The following is a 9,286-nucleotide window of genomic DNA, read 5'->3' on the forward strand; positions in this document are numbered from 1 at the left end:
ATTTGATCTTACTAATGAACAATATGAATTTTTAATGTAAATCCACAAAAACTGTGACACGAGAGTGAATTCTGGACTTGAGCAAGCAGCACTTCTCAAACACACAGAGCCATGCATGCCGAATCGTTACTCATGCCTTGTGGCAGGTGGCCCATGCCAGTGCCCAAGGTACCCAGCCACTCTCAGGATATGAGCCCCAATCTCAGAGGCCCCAGAAAGGCCAACACCTTAATGGCAGCTCCCTACACTTAGAGACAGGGTCTAGGGGTGATAGGGGCAGCAAAGACCAGAGCAGTAGACCTAAAAGCTCCTGGGTGATCACGGGGAGTACCCAGAGGCCTGGGTTAGGTGCTAAACTCCAGCCCTTGGACAACCCACCTCTGTTCTCTGAGACTCAATTTCTTTATCAATGAAATGGAGATAATTGCAGTCCATACTTCTTCCGTACTTCACAGGGCGGTGTCCCCAAAGAAGCCTTTCTTTATTTCATGGGCCTGAGGAACTAGATCCCTCACCTTCTCTTTGGTTGTGATAGGAACATGGATGTGGGCAGGCAAAATGTCTGATGCTAGAAAAGGCAGCTGGCAGCAGCGTTTGGAAAGCTGTGCTCAGGAGATACCTCAGGACTGCCCACCACCTGACGTAGGCTTCTCTCCTGACCACCTTTCTTTCCAGGTTCAAAGATTGTGGCACATAATGAATCACCACCAAATATAGGTGCTTTCTCCTGGGCTTGCCACCACCTTCCAGTAAACCCAGAGACACTGGTTGGCCCGTTGCCTGACTTCCCTTCCCTCAATTTGCAGGCTGGAACAGAAATTGTCCTCAATGGCCAGGTGATTTATTAGCCCCGAAGCCAAGCATAGAGAACGTAGGGAACGTTCAATGAATCGATAGACAGCTGGGGGACGACCAGCAGCAGAAACCTCTTTCCCTGCCAGGTGGAGGCAGGGATCCGCATTCAGACTCCAGCTGTGAGTGTTCCCTCACCTGCTCTGGGAAGGGGGCTTGGCTCTGAGCAGCCCCCGCAGCGGCTGGTTCACCTCGATCTCCCCTATGCTTCTCTGATTGCCCCCCACCCCCGGCTGTCCTCCAGTTACCCTCAGCCACCAGGTGTCCCCTCCTGTTGCTCTGACTGCTTTGGGTTCCAGGTCCCGCTTCTCCATGCCTCCTTCCCTGCCACGTTGGAAGAAGTAGCATGGGAACTGGCCGTGGTCACGGTCCTCTGGGGCAGAATTAAATTTCTCTAAACTTCTCCACTCTTTCATTCCACATGACTTCTTGGTAGAAGGTTCCCCTAACGGCCAAAAGCCCCTCCCCCACCCCACACACACACCTGGGGAACGTGTGTGGGCACACGCTTGCACATCTGTGCTCTGGCCGGCTGATCTTTGTGACTTTTGAACTTCCCAATCTTAGTCCCAGGGAGATACTCTGCAGTTCTGTGGAGCTGGGTTACAACTGCAATATAAATAAGACGAAATTTTAAGTAAGGACGCTTGACTCTGCTTTGATGGAGAAAAGGGTTTCTGATTGGTGACCATGTTGCCTTAATGGATTGGTGCTCACTTAGGCTTACATTACAGTACATGGGAAGGTCAGCCTTTTCCCTTTCTCTTAGGGCTCCGTTTCCTTCCTGGTCCTGTGCTCCCTGCTCGGAATATAGAGATGACTGTGACAGTCCTCCCCTCCACCAGCTTTTAGTCTATTGAAGTGATACAGGTATAAAAGCATGTAAGATGAAGACAGAATTCTTGAGGGCAAAGGAGAGAAGGAAATTGTCCTAAAAATATGAAGAGGGAAGGGTGCATTTTCACATGAGGGGGGAAAGGGATACCTAAAATTTAAGCAACAAGAGGGAACTGCTCTTTACACAAGGGGGCAAACTTGTGATACCTCATAGATATCGCAGAGACTTGGGGGAATAAAACCCAAGGGGATTCCAGCTATCAGTAGTGAGCGTTATTTAAAATAGACGGGGCAGCTAGGTGGTGCAGTGGATAGAGCACCGGCCCTGAGTTCAGGAGGACCTGAGTTCAAATCTGGCCTCAGACCAAACACTTGACACTTACTAGCTGTGTGACCCTGGGCAAGTCACTTAACCCCAATTGCCTAAAATAAGATAAAAGAGAGTAGGGCACCGAGATCAGGTAGCATTGTATATTTAAAAGAGGATGTCTACCCTTGTAAGGAAATCCACAGGCCAAGGGGGAGGCATCTTGGCTGTCCTCAGAATATAGTGTGTACCTCGGCTTCCAGAACTGGGCGGTTTGCTCTGGGAGTGAGCGGTGGGTGCTGCAGTCTGCTCTGATGCTCCTTAAGCGAAGAGCAGGAAAGAACACAGAGAATGTGTCACGAAGCCCCGTTTTGTATCGTTATTATTTGACAGGACCATGAAGCCCAGCTCACCAAAGAATCCATGTGAAATGACCAATCCAGAATAGGAACCAAGGGGAGGGGAGGGGGAGACTGAAGACGTGGACCGGGAGGACCAAGCCCGGGGCAGATTTCTGGCTTTGCCACTCACTTTGCTCTGTGACATTCCCTCTCTAGGCCTCAGCCCCCTGACCTGTAAACTGAGAGAGCTGGGCGGGACATTTGACCACTCAGCGACTCAAGGCTGAATTGCTGCAGCTTAATAAAAGCTTTGCTTCAGATCTTCTAGAGCGAGATGGAGCCCGAGCTGGGATGAGTAGATGATGGCCCCCGCCCCTTGTGTCGTCCGCGTGGTAAATGCCCACCTCTTCCTGATCCGTACTGGTCACAATTCTGATTTGCAGCTGCCCTCAGCAACTTCTAGCCCTCTGTCTGAGCCCTGGGGGCCAGCTGGCAGTGCTGTCTTGCACTCTAGCATGGCCCGAGGCTGGCTCCACGGCAACTGCCAGTGATGGGTGGAGGGGGGCTGTCCTCTGAGGATGAGCTCAGAGAAGCATGAGATGTTCCTCATCAGCCGGGTCCCCAGGGGTGACCTGAGGCCCTGGCAGAGAGCCCCCGGGGACACAACCACACATCCTGGCTCTGTGGACCTCAGGACTATTTGCTGGAAGGGCAGAGGAGAGGTGTGGGCTGCGCTTAAGGGAAGACCAATTTTGTAGATTATTAAAATGTGAAATCATATGCATAACAAAGCATTCAAACTGTGGCATCTCTTTGAGTTAAATCGTGTGCAATGACCCTTGCCTACTACTGGGATGGGTCTGTGATCTCAGGGGAGACCATGCCCCCCAGGGAACACATTTCAGTACCCGCCTGTGCCAGGCTGCCCCTTCTGGTCACTGATCTCCATAATTCTCTGAGCTCCACAAGATTCTGAGAAATGTGGGTTGGAGTCACTTGGTGTCTAAGGACCTGGCTTGATGTTCCTCCTCAGCCCCTTACTGGCTTCACAGACTCACAGATGCCGAGACTTGAAAGGCCCTTGGGGGACATCCAATACAACCCAAGCCTCCACTGGAAAATCTTCTACTTGTCCCTGACAAGTGGCTGGTCCATATCCAGCCTTGGCTTGAGGCTTGGCATCTTTTACTCCAACCCATCGCAGAGAAGATGGCAAGTGCTCCCTATCCTGGAAGCCTTCCAATGAGGGGAAACCCCTCCCCCTCCCCCCAGGCAGCCCTCTCTGCTTTGGAAGAGCTGCCATCACTAGGGACATCTTCCTTAAGGAAACCCAAATCCCTATTTTTGCCAATTCCCGTCATTATTTCTGGCTCCGTCCTTCGTGCTGATCCTATTTCCACATTACAGCCCTTCACATGCTTGAAGAGGCCTCCTTTGTCCTTCCTCCCCCTTCCCCTGCCAGCCCCACCAGCCCCAGGAGGCTTCCCATGGGAGACACATATACCAAATGGAATACAGCATGATTGAGGGGTACATTGGCCCTCCTCCACTTCTTTATCTGTAAAATGGAAAGGACAAGATTGTCCCCTCTGCTGGGTATAGGAGCTTTTGGCTTTCAGTACCTCTATTACTTTTCTACCTACCAATGTCATCCTCTTAGGAAATTTCATTTGGTTTTCACAACAACCCTGGGAGGTTGGGTACTATTATTATGCCTACTTTACAGGTGAGGAAACCGAGGTTGAGAAAGACCAAGACTTGCCCAGGATCACACAGCTCATAGACATCTAAAGCAGGATTTGCACTCAGGTCTTCCCGACTCCAATTCCCATACTCTAACCAATGAGCCTCCTAGCTACTCCATCTTAGTGGACGGAGCTTCCAGAGAATAGAGCGTACAAGATAATTAATGTCCACAGTAACATATGCCACATCCAAGACCCAACCCAGAAACAAATGCTCACTTCATAACTCCCTCCAGTTGAGGATGAAGTCCACAGCTATTTCCTGGAAACATTCCAGCAATGTACTTCCTGACCATTGAGAGGATGACGAGACTTTGTCAGACTCCTTCTCCATTACCTTCCCTTGCTCCCATCTTCCATACATGGGCTTTGTGATGCCTCCACTGATGAGAGCAGTCCCTGAGCAGCCAGCTCATGAGCCCTTTCCATCCCCTCTGGACGCTCAGGCCCTTCTGTGCCCTCCACCAGGAAGGACAGTGTCAAGGCTTCTGGCCTCCTCTACCACCAACGAGTTGTATCACCTTCAGCAGTTACTTAATGTCTCCGACGCTCGGCTTCCTCAATTGTAAGAGAGGAGTGAAATCAGTGATTGGCTTTGGAGCAGCCTTCCAGCTCTAAATTCTATGATCTCAAGTCTAGCTTCTCTGCGCTTCAGCTTTCTCTTCCATAAAATGGAAGAAATGGCCACCCACCCACCTCACAAACTAGATACAAGTACTGTACTAGGTGCCTCAGTGGACAGAGTGCCAAACCTGGCATCAGGAAGACCTGAGTTCAAATCTGGCCTCAGACACTTACTAGCTGTATGACCTGGGGCAAGTCAATTAAGCCTGTTTGCCTCAGTTTCCTCATCTGTAAAATGAACTGGAGAAGGAAATGGCAAACTCTATTCCAGTATCTTTGCCAAGGAAACTCCAAATGGGTTCACAAAGAGTTGGGCACCACTGAAAAACAACAATAACAGTGACTGTACTGTTGGAGTCAGACCCGAGTTCACATCACAGCTCTGATGCTTAACCTCTACAAGCCTCAGTTTTCTTATCTGCAGAATGGGGATAGTAACTTTGGTGCTACCTACCTCACATTGTTGTAGTGAAGAAAGTCCTTTGCAAACCACAATGCTCGGGGGATGTAAGCAGTACTGCTGCTGCTGGGCCTGAAGCCCAGAGAGTGGGCAGGGTCCCAAAAAGGGAAGTCTCACAGACACACACACACACACACACACACACACACACACACACACACACAGCCCTCAACAAATATTTGCTGAAAAAATGAACTCACGCTTTGCAATGACTAGCTTTAATCTTTCCCTGCCTCATTTCAAAAAGATAAGCCCTAAGTCATTAAATTTTTAATTTCACCCTGGAGAAATCTGCCCATCACGGAGCCTCCGAATCTGAGCTGGCAGGATGTCAGCAGCACAACCTGGATCAAAACAAGGAGTTCTCTCTACTCCCCCACCCCCAACAAGTACTGCTCCATCTCGGCTGGAGCCTGTCCAGTGAGGGCGGAGCTCTGCCTCCAAAGGATCCAAGCACATGGGACTTCCCTTTTAGAGCTGGAAGGGACCTTGGCGGTCAGTGAGCCTCTCTTCTCATTTTACAGATGGGGAAGCTAAGGCACAGAGAGGGTCAGTGAGCCAGGATTGCTCAGATAGTAAGTATCTGAAACAGGGTCTTTCAGCCCCCAGGTGCAGAACTCTGGCCTCTACATCACGATGGCTCTGGGCATTCATTCTACGTGGAGGCAGCTCTAAGTAGTAGATTTGTTTCCCGTATGTCGAGTTGGAATCTTCTTGTCCCAAACATCTGCACTCAAGGCTTCTCTTTTGTGGTCTGACTTCCCACCTCATCATTCCCCTGAAGCTGCCAATGACCTTAATTTCCAACCCCAATGGCCTCTTCTCCATTCTTATCCCTTTTCACCCCTCTATTTTGTGGTCCACTGTTGACCATGCTCTCCTCTCCAAGTTTCCATGATTCTGTTCTCTCCTGGGTCTCCCCTTCCTGCCTAATCACTCCTAGGCTGATTTTTTAATCCTCATTAAGCCACACCCTCTTCTCCTCTTCTCTCTACTGTTTCACTTGGTAATCTCATTGCTTCCTTGGATTTAATAATCATTTCTATGTTGTTGATTCTCAGATCTTCTCATCCAGCCCTGACCTCTCTCCTGAACTCAAGTATCATATGTCTAACTGCCTATTAGACCTCTCAAATTGAACATCCCATAGACATCTTAGACTTAACACGTCCAAAACTAAATTCATTATCTTTCTCCCCAAACCCTCTCCTCTTTGAAACTTCCCCATGACTGCCGAGGGAACCACCATCCTCCCAGTCTCCCAGGCTTTCAGTTCCAGTCCTCATTTGTACTCACTCCACTTATTCAATCTGTCACCCTACAAACCACTGTCAGCCTCAGTTTCTTCAACTATAAAATGGAGATTATTATTAATTATTATATATAAATGTATATTATATATAGTTATTATTATAACACCTATGTCCTGGAGTTATTGTGAGGATCAAATGAGATAATAGTTATAAAGTGCTTAGTAGAGTTCCTGGTATATAGTAGGTACTTAATAAATACTTGTTTCTTTCTTTCCTTCTTACTGGTAGATCCATGTGTATGCCCATCCATGGACACCTGCTTGAGCTATTCCTTAACTTGACTTGAGGATGCTCATATCTTTCAAAAAGTGAGGAACCAACATGAGAAAATATAGTCCTAGTGATTCTCTGCCACCCCTCCCCCTTACACTACCTGATTTCTGAGGTGGAAATGACTAAGACTTTGGCAGGAAGGGCAAACAGTGACAGCTCCATCTTGAATTTGTAATAGAGAACAAGAGAAAAGCCCAGAGCAGCCTGATCTACCCTCTTGATTTAGGGAGAAGAGATTTCAAAGGGTTTACAGGAAAGACAGGTAGGACCCCATAAGAAAACTGCTAAGAAGGGCAGTTAGGTGGTACAGCAGGTCCCGAAGTCAAGAGGACTTGAGTTCAAATCTGACCTCAGACTTACTAGCTGTGTGACCCTGGGCAAGTCACTTAACCCCACTTGCCTAAGGGGGGAAAAATATAGGTGCTCGAAAAGAAAACCACTAAGAATAAAATTCTGAAGACACAAAGGGAAGGGAAAGAGGAAAGAAAATGAATAAGCATTTATAGAGCACTTAACTAGGTGCTTTAGTGTACTTAGCTTTACAAGTATCATCTCCTTTGATCTTCACAACAACCCTGAGACTTGTCTTGAGGTTCCTTTATCAGCCTCGGTGTTATCTCCATTTTTTACAGCTGAGGAAACTGAGGCAAGCAGAGGTGAAGAGACTTGTCCAGGATCACAGAGCTAAGAAGTGTCTGAGACTGTATTTAAACTCAATTCTTCCTGACTCCAGGCCCAGCGCCCTATCCACCCCATTTATTAAGCACCTACTATGTGCCACGTAGTGTGCTAAGTACTTTACAAATCTTATCTCATTTCCAATACAAACACATTGGAACTGTCTAACTAGCCAACCCACTTGGACTTTTTTTTAAAAGGATATGCACACTAGCTGTGTGACCTTGGGTAAGTCACTTAACCCCATTGCCTAGCAAAAAAAATAAAAATTAAAATTAAATAAAAGGACATGTACAGAAGAGGGCAACAAGGACCAGTCACAGACGGTGTCTGTGGTGATAAGGGCAGCATGAGCTCAGGTGGGGGAGAACAGAGGAATATTGTTAAAGAGTGGATTTTTTTAAACCTTGTAAAAGGCAAGGTTCAAAGAAAGGGTGGGCTTGCTGCTCTGCGTAGATGGGGGCTGATCATCAGTGGCAGGAGACACCAGTTTCTCCTTCCTAATTCTGCATGTTTTCTATGCCAGGGAAATGAGCTTTGGGCTGGAGAAGACAGACCTATCACAGCCAGTATGGAGGGGACGCTGAAGACAAGTAAGAGAGTATGCAGCTATCTTTGCTAAGCTCAAAGCAGCTGGTCCAGATGAAAGGCACCAGAAGGACTCACCGAGGAACTGCTCAGCCTTTGCAAATGAAAGTCTGGTGAAGATCGTGGAGCACAGAGAAGCCTCGGGACTGCAGAAGGGGAAAGATGCCCCAGTTTTCCAAAAAGGGAAGGGAGCAGCTTCTCCAAAGTCAAGGTCAAGAAACTCAGCTCCAACTGCTGGCAGCATGGTCCTCCAACAAAGGGATCTTTGACCATGATAAGCCACTATGGGGTCTCTCTGGTTGAGCAGGGACCAAGCTGATGAGTGATGCTTTGGGACCGACGGCAGCAGAGTCACCATGGAGCCCATTGCCCACTGATGCCCAAGGATGCCCATTGACGCCCCTCGATGCCATGCATGTAATTGATTTCTTTGCATGTAATAATAGCCTCAATTGCTATGTTCTGTATATGGCCTATGCGCTCATTATATTTCTGCATTGTGCTATAGGTGTAAGAATTACGTTTGGTATATGAGCTAATGTCAGGAATGACAAGCTCAGAATGAACCGAGGCTGATAAAGGAACCTCAAGACAAGTCTAAGAGGGTGGGTCGCATACAGGAACCACATCTCTAGCTACTGAGTGGGAGCCTGCTAGGAGACACCCTGTACTATGTATTGCATCAGACTGATGCTTTCAGTTTGAATGACGTGACATTCTCACTGGGGGCTGCTTTATCTGTGATGCAGTAATCTGCGTCAGCAGGTGCTCATGCTTGCTGCTGCCAATTCTCATGCGGATGCCAACAATTTATGACTGTGAGACTTATGAATGCTTGAAAGTTATGTTTGCAGATAATTCAGTGAACCTCATGGAATTTGTGGAGGCTGATATTTTTTTTTTACTGGGAACAGCTATAAGGAGCCTTTTTGGAAATCAATCATATTCCTATCATTCCTGAGGGTCAATAAGATACGCTTCTCTGATGAATGGGCTGAACCCTGTCCCATGATGCTTTGGGCCTAAAGACGCTCCCTTCGTGGGGAGAGCATCTGCTGTTGACAAAGAGGTACAAAATATGGAAAGAGAAACACAGAATGGGATAGGATGTAGAAGAAATAGAATAGACAGGACATGAAAGGGGAATGACAGGAATAGGGAGAAGAAGGGAGAGAGAGACAGAGGAGAGAGGGGAAAGGGAGATGGAGAGGGAGGAGAGAGAGAGAAAGAAAGAAAGGGAGAGAAAGAGGGAAGGAGAGAGAGAGAGA

This window comes from Vombatus ursinus, unplaced genomic scaffold (assembly GCF_900497805.2).
Source record: "Vombatus ursinus unplaced genomic scaffold, bare-nosed wombat genome assembly UNPS02006874.1, whole genome shotgun sequence".
NCBI lineage: Eukaryota > Metazoa > Chordata > Mammalia > Diprotodontia > Vombatidae > Vombatus > Vombatus ursinus.